Raw genomic sequence first — 16416 nt, 5'->3', positions numbered from 1 at the left:
AGGTGCAACGAGTCTGATGGTTTTCTAGACCACAGCTACCTCTTATGGACAGAGCAGAATGTGCAGTGTATTATCTTTTGATCACTATAAATGCATCTATCTATCTATAATTATGCCCCTACCTTTTCATACCTGTCCAGGCGGAGAAGAGGAGGGGCCTGATATTCCTGGTGGCTTAACATGAGCCGGTAGTGAGATCTCTGATGATATAAAATATCAAACAGTTATCCGCACCTACGCTCCTGGTGATCTAGGGGAATATCCTTCTCCAAAAGGATGCAGAGCCAACCTCGTCTTTTTGAACTTGGTGAATTGCACCTCTTCACACCCTTCTCAATGCTGCATTTCCTATTTCTCACATTGACAGTCTATCGATGCATGTTCTGTGATCCTCACCTATTTCATTATAACCGGGATCCCCAGCTGCTGATTTTTTACTGGTTTCCTATTACTTCGTGATAACAAACGACTTAATTGTCCACATTTTAGAGAGCTGGGCAGTTGGTTTCGCCAGTATTTAAATTAGTTTGATTTTTGCGACTTCACAGAACCTTGGCAAAAAAAGGTTATTTATGGGTTAATATTTTCAGTGGTATAAGGCGATCCTCAGGTATGCAGATGAGATCTTCTTTTCCACAACCACAGATTTTGCTTCTTCTGCTGCTCGCCACCGTAACATTGGTAAGCAAAGACTCATTACACAGGTGATGACATCATAACCCATGGTGGTGAATGGTGGATGGTGGACCAGCAAGAAGCAGGGGGAGGAAAGTCTGCCTAGAAGACACCCTCTTGGCATCCATACTCTGCCAGCGTGCAAAAGCAGATCCTAGTGAAGGTGGCCAGCGCAAGGAAGGTTGATGGGTCTAGAGGTTAGGGGCTAAAGGACCATACCTAGGAGTTATGCCTCTATTTAAATCCCAAACAAAATTTGCCCCAATCATTTCACCCAGAGGCATCACCCAAAACTTACCACCCTTCCACTAAAATAACATTTCAGGACCTTATTCCCCAAACTTCTGTGCCTTCATGGCTTTTCCCCCTTGTTCCACATTTTGTGTTAGTAAATGCTTTAATATTATCAAGGTCTTCTGTCGTACTAAAAGCAAAACCAGTACAAACTGGGGACGAGTGAGCTGGAGTCATTCAGAGTTATTTTCAGCCTACAAAATAAAAACAATAAGATCGGCCTGATAATAAGGTTTTTAAAGGTGTAAGTGACCAGGAGCCTTCGCAGGTGTCTAAACGACCCCGCACTTCTATGAGAAGGCTTAGAGGACATGTGTCACAGCAAAACATGGTGTCATATGTTTAGACAACATTACTGACGATAGGAAACAAAACAAATATGACTTATCAAAATGTTTAATTGTTACATTCATGTTCAAGCGTGTCATAGTGAGTAGATTTTCAAGGATGATTCAATGGATCTTTGCCCAGAGTAACGTCATAAAACATGACAACCAGTGTAGGATTCAGTCGTGCTTTGTACTATTCACTTAATGAAGTACCTATATTCAGGGGAGGGCTGGCACTTTCTGTGAGAGGTAAATCCGAGTGGCACCGAAGTTACTAACATATGCACTAGCAGACACACACTAACACTCATCTGCACACTCACAGTAACCTGTGACCTGAGGAAGCAGGGCATCACACAAAGACTTTGGGTGAAACCCAGAGAGTTCCCAGGTATGCCAATAGAGATATATTGTTCCTGGTTGTCTAGAGTGATGGTCCTTAAACATTTAGTATGTTAGTATGTGGGATTAGGAAAACTAAATGATCTCATCAAGGTAGAACTGAGGAAGAAAAGCGGCTTTGGCATGTTGAGGCCAGTGGCTGCTAAGTGATGTACGTGCGGTCGCCAGCTGCATACACACAGCCACATGCTATGGTCTTACATGTGAAGCCATGTGTAGCCAGTCCACATCTGCACATTAAAGCACCAAACCAGGAAAGGCATGAGACCTATGCCATCTGGCATCGGCCAACTAGGCCGGATCTCAGCTTTTAGAAGAGAGAAGGCATACTTTAGATACATTTAGATACATAAGGGATCAGGGCCGGCCCGACAATGGAGCCGAGTGGGGCAACCGCTCCAGGCGGCACTTTTGAAGGGGCGGCACTTTGCCGCCCCAAGCCCTTTTTTTTAAAAAAAAAGCGAAAGAGAGAGAAAGGGGCGCCGAGTGGTTTTCGCTTACCAAGCTGTCAGTACCCGCTCGGCGCCCCTCTCTCTCTCCTCTGCGGCGAGTCTCCCTGTTCGGTCTCGGTGCCGGCTTGTAATGCTGAGTGCCGGAAGATTTCCGGCGCTCAGCATTACAAGCCGGCACCGAGACCGAACAGAGAGACTCGCCGCAGGACTGCTGAAAGGTAAGTACAAGGGGGGGGGGGGGAGGATGGGTAGATAAGGGGGGGCGGCATTTTAAAATTCGCCCCAGGCGGCATTTTGCCTTGGGCCGGCCCTGTAAGGGATTTAACAAGATACAAGAGGGAAGTACATGTCAAATAAAGGTTAATGTTAAAACAAGAGGTCATAGTCAGAGACTAAACAGTCAGAGGTTTAGATGTAATGTAAAGAGGTTTTGCTTCAATGAGAGGGTGGTAATTAAGTGGAACGGTTTTCCAGCAGAAGAGGTAGAGGTTAATACAGTGAGGGAATTTAAACATAAGACCTGGGATCAGATTATGTTTGAGGTTTTTACCACAGGAAAAACTTGGCCAGGCTAGACAGGCTTAATGGTTCCTTATATATTGTTTTGTGTTGCACTATAATGCAATACCTGAGATGCACCAGCAGAGGGAATCTGGGAAATGTGTCTGTATCTGTCTACTGGTATTCTGCTCAGCGAGTGACAACAATGTCTTCTTGATGCCATTGTAGTTTTTTTTTAAATTGAGAGTCAATTGAAGTCAAATTACTTTTTTCTATTGAAATTATATTCAGTAATGAATTCAGGCTTATATGAATCCAGATGAACGAACCCATGAAAGCTCGCCTTCTTGCCGATTCAAATGAAGAGTTGAAAGGAAGAATCTAAATACGATACAACAATAGTAATAATAATAATAATGTTATTAACTGATACATCGCATAGAGTTCATCATTGTGCACATGGTTAGGACGTTAACTGCTTTAGTCCATTTTTGTTATTTCTTTCTTATTTTTTTATGTGTTTTCTATCTTTTCCGGACCTCAATGAGAAATCATCAAACACTGTGCTTGTCATCATTTCTTTTCAGTCCATCGAAGAGGATAAAGGGGGATACAGGGAATAGAGAAGAAATGGGGAAAAACAATGGGACTGTTTCCAATTAACTAATATTCAGTGATGGGTAAAGACACTACGCTTTTTACAATATACATGAGTGCAATCTCATTCTTTTTCCCAGATATTCTCTTTATTTATGCTTCATAATTAGACTCAAGGGATTAAAGAGATGTTTATTTAAAATAGAATTTTACTGTTGCATGAAATTCAGATTCTCTTGGACGTAAGTGTAGAACATGTGGTCGCAAAAGAATCTTGTGTGCCGCCGTTCTTATTTATTGATTTGGCATTAAATAGCTAAATTTGGTGGATGATCACATCCAAATCATTAGTGTTCCATATGAAAGAACAGGAAAGTAATCAGTAAATTATAAATAGATTATAGCAGCCGAGTCTACAACAAACTAGCAGTTCCACTCATTAGTATGATAAAATAAGTGAAAAAAGGGAGACATATCAACATTTAAGTTCCTGTTGCTCTAAACTGGAGGTTGCTTACAGCGGTGAGGCGATATATTATCTACCGCCACTAGATGGCGACCTACTCATGTCCCAATGGTCGTTTCTATAAAGTAATTAAACATGGCAATTAAAATCAAATTCAGTTATTATTATTAATAAAAGGTACCCTCTTTGTATTTTTCAAGCAACCATATCATGTATACCTGTCCCATCATTGCATTAATCAATAGGTATCAAAAACTAACAATTTTATGCCCAAAAGGAAGATTTACCTCCTACCCATGATCAGACTTGTGCATTCGGATTCATACAGATTTTAATGAATTTCATTAAATTCCTTCATTGATATGAATGTCTGGAAACACCAGGGAGCCTCAACGAAACAAATAAAATAAAATGAAATAAAAAAGCCCTGACCTTTTGTGTAAAAGTTGTTTTTTTTCCACACTCTTTCAATCCCACTCTCTCCATACCTTCTCCGACAACCGCTTCCCTGTCTCCACTTCTCCGTCTGGATTGTACTCTCTAGCGCTCTTCAGAATACTTACGTTCTGTTGCGGAATTACTCTGAAGAGCGCTGGAGAGGAGAGAAGAATGCAGACAGAGAATTATCTTCAGCATTCTGGAGAAGGAGACTTGGAGAAGAGGAGATGGGGAAGCAGAATCAGTGCAGCAAAGACAGGGAAATGGAGACATGGAAGTGTTTGATGGAAAATCAGTTTTGGTCCATGCGGACATGTTTAGCTATCGCTGCCATGAACCATATTCTCTAGGATTGGGATTATAAAACATATGCAGTCAGGGGAAGCCTCTCCAAATAGGACAATATCGTTACCGGTTATGCCTGTGCCCAATGCTAGTTGTCAGCACAATAATTGTCATTTCTATGGAGACCTCCAAGTGGGTTGATCTGAATATAAATAACTACTTTACACAAAAGCATTTGAAATGGGAGCGATGAACCGTAGCCTTAACACCCTTCAGTCAACATGCCTTGTGGAGGGAGAAAAAAATACCTTTTTCACCACTCCCTTGGGGTGCAAAGCTATGTGGCTCATAATTAGATTTATAAACTATATATTTTTTTGAAACATTGTTGTCTGGAAGAAAAATGTTTCTACCTATGGCGTGGTGCTACGTAACACCTGGCCGTGTAATCTGCTATAAACACCTACAAGCATAAATCTGTTTGCCACATTTTTCTTGATCGCAGGCCAAGGTCGGCAGGCTGCTCGGTGGACTGGGAGCCAAGGAAGATGTCAAAGATATGTGTCAGTTCTTAGAAATAATCTCAGTTCTTAATTTAGAAAGAGAGGTTATATTCACAAAGAAACATATTGTACAGTGAAAAAGGAGCTCTTTTAATGGAGTGCGCGTCTAAAGCCTGATTAAAACAATAACAGTGTTGTTTTACCATGTGGACATCTTATCAAAATGTGTACTTCGAAGGAGAGACATCACTAAATGTAACAATAAATATATGAGATACACAACATGAACTGAGTAAGACAAAAGGTACGGAAGGAGCAACAAAATGCCATCTACAAAAGAAAGTTTATCCGGCTAACAGACACCAACCAGCTCGAGAAATAATGAGAACTTCAGGGCTAGTTATCTCACATCTATAAAGAAATGTGTTACAGACACTAAATTTGCACAAATTAGCAAACAGACAAATGGGCTCTCGCCCAAAGGATACCCTCCACAGGGTCGATACACCAAAACATGTCAAGAGAGATGTTCTTGCTTGGGTTTTTCCACCTTCAGCCCTTGGAGACTGTTAACAGATTTTAATTATAGTTGTACACTACATACAGATGTCAATGAAAATGTCACACTTGCCATTTCCTTAAAAATCTTTTTTTTTGTTAAAGATCTTAATAATGATCTTAAAAATCTTAATTACACAGCCCCAAGCAGTCAGCCAGAAAAGTGATGTCCTCCAGCAAGCCAGACCTAGTGAAAGCAATGCTCCCTGTGGCCATATCCGGAACTGCAGGCACTCGAAATATCCTGACTTTTGTAAACATACTCATATGTCCTGGGAATGAGGTCAAGTCGAGTATTAAACAAACAAGCCTGTCTGATCTGAGTTCACATGCTTCGCTAGTAAAGATAAATATAGACCCTTTGGGCCCGGACTGGCCATCTGGCCCCCCTGGGTCAATGCTGGCTGTTCCAGCCACAGATCAGGTACTGCAATGCATAGCCAGCAGCTGTATATGCCCGGCCACATGCTACGTACACATAACGCACATATCATGCCGTCAGCCACACTTACATCATTAGATGGCCACTGGCCTTAAGGTGCCGGGGCCACCCCATCATCATCAGTCCAGCCCTGAGACCCTTAGTGTGATTTCCCTGTTTATAGGGCCTTTTGAATGTATAGACTATAAGTGCTCCAGGAATTGTTGGCGCTTTATAAAAAAAACCCAATATTAATTATTATTTTTTGGAGAATTACATTAGGACTACTTATTCACCCCTCTGTTGTTTCAATAAAGCAAATCTTCTTTCAGAGACAATCTTTTGCTGATTACTCTGCAAGTCAAGGGTCGGTCAAATTGCGCTCGATTGCCTCTGCACATTATATATAACCAACCAGTGCTCCTTCTAAGGTGAACCGCAGAGCTCTGTTGATTTCCTTTCATTTCAACAATACTTAGATTAATATTAATGCTGATATTTTTGTGTCCGGGCTCAATGCAGACAGACTAAGGTATTACTGGTGAACAAAATAAATACTAGATGATATCCCTAATCATTCATTTTTGCCAATGTATATTTATGTTCATTATATATAATATTTCACCATTGAGATATCGAATGCACCCGTAGCACAAACTGAAAAAAAATCCACTAAAGGATATAAGTGTAAGTAAATTTACAAAAAAAAATTCTCTTCTTATCATCTGTATAATTTACATATAGATATCTAACCAAATTTATTTTGTAATTAATAAAACTTTAAACAGGATAATTTAAAATACAGTTTTTCAGAGCGTGAATATGAGAGGGAGTTTCCTATTGGTTAGGTTTAAGCCAATAGAAACCTGGTATGTAACAGCGCTTATTATTTCATGGCAGCCAATAGAATGGCTCTTCTCATCAGTCATTGTAGCAGTGAACCTTTATGAGCTCTGCATTCGTTGCTATGAGGAAGATAATAGGTGCGTGCGGTGCTAAAAATTAATAAACCTCTGCGGACATATATATATTTATATTTATATTATCACCAACCCAGTTCCTATAGGTGTATATTAGTGATGGTAAACTTTTCCGGCCTTGTTGGTATGTTTCCGGCTAGAGGGCACTTCTAGTGTAACCATAACATACAATAGCAGGGCCGCCAAATCAGCCGTTTTTTTTTCTAGATACTTCTTTTACATATTGCTCTCCGCCTCCTATAGTGTTATGGGCCATGTGTAGACTTGATTTAATGCGTAGGATAGCTGGGGGGTTTAAATTTCAGCTGCCTCCCTTTTGAAAATGCATTTGCCCCTATGCGTGCGCAATCATTCTCATTGCATGTGTGCATGCAGACAAAGCGTCCCCTATGGATTTCAATGAGAGTGCTTTCTTGCCTCTCATTGGCTGCTTCAGGGCAGCCAATGAGAGGTAAGAATCGCCGGGCCACTGGGAAGGAGGGCAGCTGTAGAGTTGCAGCTTCTAGCTCAGGCAAGGGTTTTTTTTTTTGTGTTATAAGAATATTTTAACACTAATAGGCGGTCCCTAAACCCATTGAAACCAAGGCATTTTGAGCCCGTACATGTATGGGCTTTGTCATTAAGGGGTTAATATGATTTCTTATTTAGTGGGGCTGTCTTGCTTACCTTCTGCGAGTTTATACGTCCCACACACAGTTTATACATTGCACATGCGCAAAAGTTTGGCAGAGCATTATTAGAGTGGTTGTTACATGTTGCACAAGTGACGATATAATTTCACAAGGCATTTCACATCCTTAATTTGTGGATAGGTAACATTTTTAGCAAAAATGATGAAACATTAGGCAATTTCTTGTATACATAAAAAAAACCCAGCAAAAACAAATAAAACAAGGATAAAATAAGATAATACAGATACTTTTTAAGTTAATTTCTTCCAACAGTGGAATAAATAAGGCCCTTTTTTTTCCTGAAGGATGTCCCTTAAGAATCTCTTACTGAAGTTTTGCTGGAACATTTGCACCTTGGACAGGAAAACACCATGTTCCAGAGATTTCATGCCTGATGATACTTCCTTGTCTTCTCACTAGGGTGTGTCGATGCTCTTTGAATACAGGAGACATCAGCGAAAGGGTGGCAATTGTAACTCCATTGGGTAAGTCTGGATGCGCGATGAGCTGCCAAAGATAATCTTTGTAAACTGTGATTATAATTTTTTTATTTGTTTTCCAAAATGTTCACTTTTTCATTCACAGCCAATGACTGATTTGCTCCAAATGTGTAGAAGACAAATCAGCAGAAGACAAACTCTTAATTGACTTGGCCTTTTAAAGGATTCATCCAACTTTATGCAGTAATTAATAAATACAATTATAGTAGAAATGACACATTGTTTTCATTAAACACAGATTTCTGCCGAGTTTATTATCTATATTTGCACAGAATTGCAATATGATCATTTGTAGGCCATCACCTTGTGATGGATAGATAAATGGATAGATAGATAGATAGATAGATTTATTATTTATTTATTTATTTATTGTATGTTTACAAAAAGTTTATAATGATTAGAATTACTTCCCTTGCAATATCTATTGTTTGCTTACACAGCTTATATGATCTTGTATATGAAATCAGGACCATAGAAAAAAAAAAAAAAGGAATTATTTCACCAGAAATGTTTTTTCCGATTTGCTGTTTGGATGTTGATTTTCTAGAAAGGTACATTCGAGTGCCTATCATACGCAGGCAGCCTGGGTTTAAACATTGCCAAGAGTTAGTTTTTAGTATTAGTACTACTAAATAACCCTTAACAAAAACCCTTCACCAAAACAAATTCAAGGGGGCTACCTCCAAAACGATGGATTTAGTTTTACACAAACTGGTATTAAAAGAAATGTATATATGGAAATGACAATACTGAATATTATCAGTGCATATCTTAGTATTCTTCCTATCTTATACCTATTAGTCAGGCTTTTTAACCCTTAAAGGCTCTGTATTGGGATAGGAGCCAGCACAAAGCTACACCTCACGTGGTTGGCTTGGGTTTGGCAGGACTGTCCAGAATGGCTCTTTGATATCTGAAGCCAGCCTTAAAACCTACATGGGTCATACCAGAAAAGCATTGCCCGCTCTGCCCAGCGCTCCACATGTCATCTCTGGGGGCACCCACTTAGAGCCGGATAAGGGGGGGGGGCAGACATGTAGTATTATTAAGGGGTTACTTATCATGGTAAAGCTCCAACGCTGCTTACATTACGGATCTGAAACTGATTCAGTATCGGCTCCCACTTGTTTTTATTATGAATCCCTGCTTAGCAATTTCAGTCCTGGACTGCTCACCTTAGAGAAAACATAGGGGGCTGGAAAGTCTTGTGATATTGCCCCCTTTCCTTATGACCCCGCTGTAATGGTGGCAATTCTGCCTCAGATAAAACCAGGACTACGGGCACACCTTTTACCTTATTGGCATAGTTTGTTTCTAGAGATGGATACGCCAGAAACAAAAGGAAGCCTAACACAGGCATTACAGATTTGTAACCTTTATACTACAACAACCACAAAATTGTACCTCCCAAGTCTCCTTCTTTAGGATGGCCAGTCCCTCTCAGAGTCTGAGATCTCACTGTCTTTTTTCCTCCCCTGATATCCCTCTTTTCTAGGAGCTCAGACTGTTTGCTGGGTATGAGAGTATGGCAGGTTCTGCAGCTGTAAAAGTCACAATAATGTGTATAGAAACAATAGAAAATGTGTTTATAAACTAAAATGTGTAACCATGATACAATCTTTTTCTAAATGTTTAATGTCGCATAAATAAGCTGCACCCCTTTAGCCACGCCTTTAACCACACCCCCAATTTGGAGTGTTGGATTGTATGGAGAATTAGTGAATAGTTACTTTGTGAACACAGCACATCCTGAAGAAGATGTAAATTCTCGGCTTTTGGCTACTAAGATCCAGTGAGTACCTGTGAGAGAGGGAAAGCTCGGTCCTCTGGCCTTAGGGCTGGGAAAGCCCCGAGGATGTATTAGGTCCCCAGTCTCTGGTCCAGGACCGGGCGCTGTGCACCGGGTGTATGTATGAGGTTAAGTGCACTGCGCTTTTTACCTGTCACATGCCGGTAAGCAGCTTTTGCCCCTCGGACCCCTCCATGCTCTTATTATTTTTTGTATGCACTAGCCCCAGTCTTTTGGCTAGGTGTGCGGTGCATATGGGAAAAATTTTTTATCACACAAGCCGAAGAGCTGGAGCTTCCCAGGGGAGCGCTTTGTATATAGTTTTTTGTTTGCACTATTTTTTTGCACAGAGCACGTGTGTTTTTTTCTTAACTTTTTTGTATTTTTGATTTATTAATGCAAACAGAGCGCCGGTACAGTCACGATTTTAAACACTGAAAAGCCATGGTGGAGCCGGGTCCCCTAAAAAGGTCTGTTTTTTCTGGTTAGGAGGGGAGTTAGGTAGCTCTTCTGAGCGTCCCCCCTCCTCCTACAATCGAGTATTCCAGTGGTCTTATGGCTGGGGAGGAAAGGAAGGGGCCGCATATCCTTCGGGAGTGCGACCCCCGAAGAAAATGAAGAAGGGGACCTGGTGTCCACTGTGGCCTTATGGCACTTTTTTATTTTTCTTCACAGCGAAGCACTGACCTCAGGGCTTCAAAAAAAAATAATTAAAATCAATTCTTCTTAGCCCGAACTGCACAACGACTCGCACTAACCCGTGCAGCTCACAATCCGCTCGCTCTATTTTTCAGGGGTCTATGGGTTTGTAAACCCATAGAATTTATGTACATAGAATCTCATATTCCTGGTCATTCTGCACAAACTCAAACTTTGATCAGTCCTTGGTCTTGTCTTAGATTCAGGAGCCATATGCCTACCCCATACATATTTAAATTCCCTGGCTGTATTCTCCTCTACCACTTCTGCTGGGAGATTGATCCACCGCCTATTAACCTCTCAGTAAGGTACACTTTCCTTAGGCTACATGAACTGAGCATCTATGTAACCAATAACTAAAACATAAACTAAAGAATGCAATGCATCTAAATATATTAGAAGAAGTAGGGGGCATCACTCACTTCCCTCACAGATCGATGGTGGTCCTAAGCTGATGCTGCCTGGAAACGAAGGTCTCTTTAACTTCCCCATTCTTTCCTCTCTACCCCACAAACCACAGCAGCAGCAGATACCGAAAGGAGGAGCTCGGCGAGAAGCTGAAAGGGGAGCAGGCGGAGATCTCCTAAAATTGGGCCGTCCTTTGCAAGCTGATGCAACTTCGCTTTAAGAAAACCCCTCTCACGTTGACAGTTGCCATCCAGTGCGCTCACCGCTGTCCTCCTGGAGCGAAGGAGCTCAGACCTCTGCAGCATGGTAAGAAGGGGGTGTGGGGGGGGGGGTGTGGGGGTGGCTTTAACCCTTTCGTGGCAGGAGCTGCTCGCGATGAAGTAGAAGCTGCCCCAAGCCAAGAAGGGGTTAATAGCTGTAGGAGAAGAAGTTAGACCAACTACGGACACTCCGATCCAGTAAAGGCTAAAGCTCGTATACATCGCACACATACCTGCTACATTCCAATGCATACGGGCATATACGGTAAATACCCCATACCCATCCATATATTACCTACAGTAGGCAGTCATTCTAGCAGGCAGTGCAGAGACATACCTGTATCCATAGAAATGTCAACATACTAGAGATCTGCATACTGCCAGTATACATGCCATTAAACAATAACTGCACACAGGGTTTGTGTACTGATACAAATGCACACTCACAGGTATACATCTCATCTGACTTATTATTGTATATAATAAACTCAGACGTCTGGATCATGAATGCATTGAGCATTTTAAACACTGATCTGCATCTCATTTACATACAGGTCTGGCATTTTTACATATTGCGACATGCTGTATATTATTTTCCCATAAATATTCAATGTGGCGCATTTACATGTAATATTCTTGACATATACACAATCACATATACATTATATAATATAACTGTAGGTCCCAGTACATGAATTCTAACTGGTAGGTTACATGTTTTCTAATGTACCTGATATTTTCTGCTGTTTTTTTTCTTCCTTTTTTTTCTGAGAAATCTAAAGCATTAATGTGCATTTCCTGTAACTATTTACATACCCCATGGGCAGGAGGTGGGGCAGATAGAGGAGGAAGTCCTTACAGATTGTACTGTATACCAAATACTGTACAGGTTGTTTCTTGATGAAGAACCCATGGGCCATATGGGAGGATCATAAAAAATGCCTTATTTTCGGTTTCTCATTAGAGCATCCTGAATGAGAAGTGATCAGGGATCTCTGATCATCTCCAGGATCATTTCTCCTTCAATTTATTTTTCAACTAATTGGCAACATTCTAAGGCTTAAGACTTGGGGGGTATGGAGAAAGCAGGGGATCTGTTAACCCATAGTGTAACACATTATATATATTAAACTGATTAGCCTTGTTCTTTTAAGTCCAGAAGGCTGGTTTTGGGATGTCTGCAGGAGGGTACATTGTGTCGTCACATCTTTTTTGGGTTGACAGTGGTGGGAAGCCTCAGATCGGTGTATATGTTACATGTGCTACTGTATAGCATTCCACGATCGCAGATTTTATTTGAGGTCATCAGCCTTGCCTCAGTGATACAAGGTCGTGGATGGAGCTGTGGGGGGATCCAGTGTTGTGGGGTGAGTCACTTTTCAGTAATAAGCTCGCTGCAGGACCGTATCATTCTCTCTTGTAACTTTCCATAACATGTGTAGGGGGAGGGGCCTGTCAATTCAATACAGGAATTGGAGAACACGTGGCAGCTGATGTAACTTACACTAGTGGGAGCTGACTTCTGTTTATTAGTAATCCGTGGGCTGTGCGTCTCCTTGCAGTGGGCTTAAGGGTACAGTGGACCCTTATGCATGGGGTCTGCATATAAACGATTACCAAAAGAAAAATAGAAACTCTGTATTTTCTATGATGAATCTATCAGCCAATTACATTTGTTTCTGATCAAAATGTATTGTTAACTATTTCTTGACCAGAGGGGAGTGCATGAGCTGATCTGGGCATTAGGGGTTATGCAAGGTGGCATTTGAGTGCCGACCTGCACTATGCAAAGAAGAAAGGGTTAAGCCCTTGTCAGAGAGGCTGATTGCATTTAAAGGGGGCCCATAGTGTCTTTGGATCAAGTGAATTATCTGGATTTAACTGTGCATGGCCAGCAGCTGTCCGACCTTTGTGCGGCTACAACTCATATGAGTCTCAGCCAGCATCCTAAACTATGACAAGTGTTTCTAGTGTTAGTTGGGGATCTTGGAAACAGAGCTGGAGAGCTGCTTAATTTCCAATAATAATAATAAAAACCCCCACAGGCTCACTTTTTTGGCTTGATTGGTCTGTGGTGGTTATTACCAGCTCATGTAATTATAGCTTTATAGAAACATAAAATTTGATGACAAATAAGAGCCATTCGGACCATCACTTTTCCTGTAAAGTCCTTGGTCCCCTCTTAGATTCACTATAACTGTATGCTAACCCCATGTGTTTCACTTCCATCACTGTATTCCTCTACTACTTATACTGGGAAACTGCTCCACTTATCTGGTACCAATATATAACTTTGTATGAACGGTCCTGATAAAATTAACCCAAATTGATTTGGAAGAAGGCTTGTGGCTACCTAAAAGCCAGCATTTTGGGTAACATTGAACCCGTTCTGGTGGCATTTAAATATAAAGTGCTGTTTTTGTCAACGCATATTTTTGTTTTAAACCTTGGGCTAAGTTATCTAGTTTATTGTTCCATTCGTGTAAATGCAGTTCTTTGCAGCTTGGTTTAATTTCCATGTTAATAAAGTTTTTTTTTGATCCAGTATTGGGAAATATGATATGTGTTACTGATACTGTCTAGAATACATTATCCTATCAATACAGAAGGTGGTCCCATGGGTTTGCCCCTAGGGGCTTGATAAGGGAGATGGAGTGAGATTGATCCTGATCTTTCGCCGGAACCGCTGCATGACAATGTCTTACTTCCAAAAAATCCCAAGCCTTGACATTTTCCAGAGATAAATTCTCTTTGATAATTGTGGATATAATAACTGTGCAGAATCTACCGGCGCTCTGTAAATAACATGTAATAATAATGTGATTCTTGTCCATTCTGTTAACATTGTGATTGACAGGAGCAGCCTTATCTCTCGTTTTGCCTTAATTATAGCTCAGGTAGCGCATGTTGCACGGATTTCCCATACGCTTCTAGATACTTTTGCTAACTAAAATGAAATAATATTATATTGTTAACCCATTTAAAGCCAGGGACAATATATATTGAATTGGAAGGGTTGCATTAATAGAAAAACAACATATGTGAGTCGGTTGCCCGTACACGTCTGCTCTGGAATCTCCTCTAGGGTCTTTTCAGATCTGGCGCAGAGAAGAAAAAACAAATCAGATAATTTGCAAAATCTATTGAATCTATTGAATTTAAAGTAACACACCTTAATAATTGTGGGGCACCATAAAACTGTTGCCAACATTTTATATTTATCCGGCTCTTTTCTCTAAGATTAAAATTAAGCAAACGTCATCTTTATACTGAAAATAAACATATTAAAAAAATATTAACGTTTCCTCCATGTTCATATCAGCTGAAGTCGCATTCTGACACATTGCATCTTATCGAAACCTGTAGGAGAAGAATACCACACTCCTTACCCAAAAATGTTCCTATAATTCTATGTGGTTTTACTTTATTGTGTTGTCAAACAATTGTAGGATATGATACAATATAGCCAACAGTTTTAGTAATTACCCCATTAAGTTGTAACTATCAGACCATGAATATAATAGATTAGCATTTAAATTTAATTGACATTCTAGATTTATGGCCGTCTGAAAGTGTCAAGGTATTTGGGTTGACATACCAAATTAGGCAGATTTTGCGGCAATAGAATTCCCATTTTTTTGTATACATTTGGTTGGCATCTAATCTAATATAATGATACAAACCGACAGAAAAAACAGGTATTATGATGGACATCAGATTTACAAAGTTAATTCCGGTACTGATTTATCTACTGAATAAGGAAGGACCACCATGATCTGTTCCTAATTCCCGAGATCTGTAGACAATAGTCCTCTAGATTGTAATAAGCGTGAGAGTTTACCTTAGTCTGTCAATTCTAGTTTTGTCATTCCCTTTGAATGTATGGACGAAGCTCTACAGAATTGTAATAATAATTTAGACAGCAATCTGAATCAGACTCTGTGTGTTTGAGATGCCGAGAAATGGTCAAACCAAATGCAACAGAATCTCATCCATCAGCTATAGGATATAGAACCTTTAGTAAATAGCGGGTTTATTATTAAGTACTTCCAGAAAATGTTAACTCAAAACATAACCCCTTAAGGACAATGGGCGGTCCCTAAACCTATTGAAAACAATGCATTTTAAACCCGTACATGTACGGCTTTGTCATTAAGGGGTTAATTGTCATTCTTTATTCATTATGACAACATTACTTGTTTTCAAACCTTTTTTTGTATGGTTTCTACTCAATTCATGGAATAATTTGACCATATTGTATACAAATCCATTCTGTGTTAAATCTGGAACAATGAACTTAGAAATTCAGTTGGTTTCCATGGTAATTTTTTATTTTTCCCAATCATTTTCCTTTTAATAAGACCCAATCTCTATATCTATTTTTGGGGGAATCCTTTTTTTTTTTTTTTAAAGGTACCATAATACTTTTATTAAATAGATTAAACAACCTCCATTCCATTCCTAGAAGAGATCTTTAAAATGACAAGCGCTGATATTTTGTTTTATGTATATTAAATTCATTTCTGCATGTGGTTGATGAAATACTTTCTTTGGTCAGTCCTGTTGAGAAAAAAATAAAATAAAACAGAAGTAGGATTTTACAAAGATTTGAACCCATATTTAAGCTGACACAGTTATTCTATTTTTCACATGGAGAGAACAGACCACTGACTATAGTTATTAGCCGTAAAAAATGAGGATTTCATTAAAAAGCTAGGTCAGCCGTAGGTATATGTGCAGCTGTCTTCTCATTTAATGTTGGTTTTGTATAAATGCACCTGGAATTTAATGAGCCGCATGTGTTAATTACTTTACACATACATACAATAAGCAGTTTAAATGCCATTTATACCCTTTTTTTATTTTTGTGTGTGTATTATGTTCAAGTGGTATAATTACTTTTTATGGATAAAATTGATTATTTTAAATTAAATTCCAATGATATGTATAAATTAAGGAAAATGTTGAATTTATATAATAATATCTATTTGTCTATATGTGCTACATTATTGCATCCCCTTTATAAAGCATTCTTTATAGTGTGCCTTTTTTACTTGTGCATTAACATTTCTATGTTCCTTTGAATGCTTGAAGGCCAAGTTAGTGGAGAGTATGTCTCTGATCCATCATCTAAAGGTTTCAAAGAAACCACAGCCTATAAAATATCAGGAATCAGTTGGGCTACAGA

Source organism: Sceloporus occidentalis, unplaced genomic scaffold (assembly GCF_023333645.1).
Source record: "Sceloporus occidentalis isolate IW3139 unplaced genomic scaffold, rSceOcc1.0.p SCAF_51, whole genome shotgun sequence".
Classification (NCBI taxonomy): domain Eukaryota; kingdom Metazoa; phylum Chordata; class Lepidosauria; order Squamata; family Phrynosomatidae; genus Sceloporus; species Sceloporus occidentalis.
The sequence above is the reverse complement of the archived record's forward strand: the minus strand, read 5'-3'. Positions refer to the sequence as shown.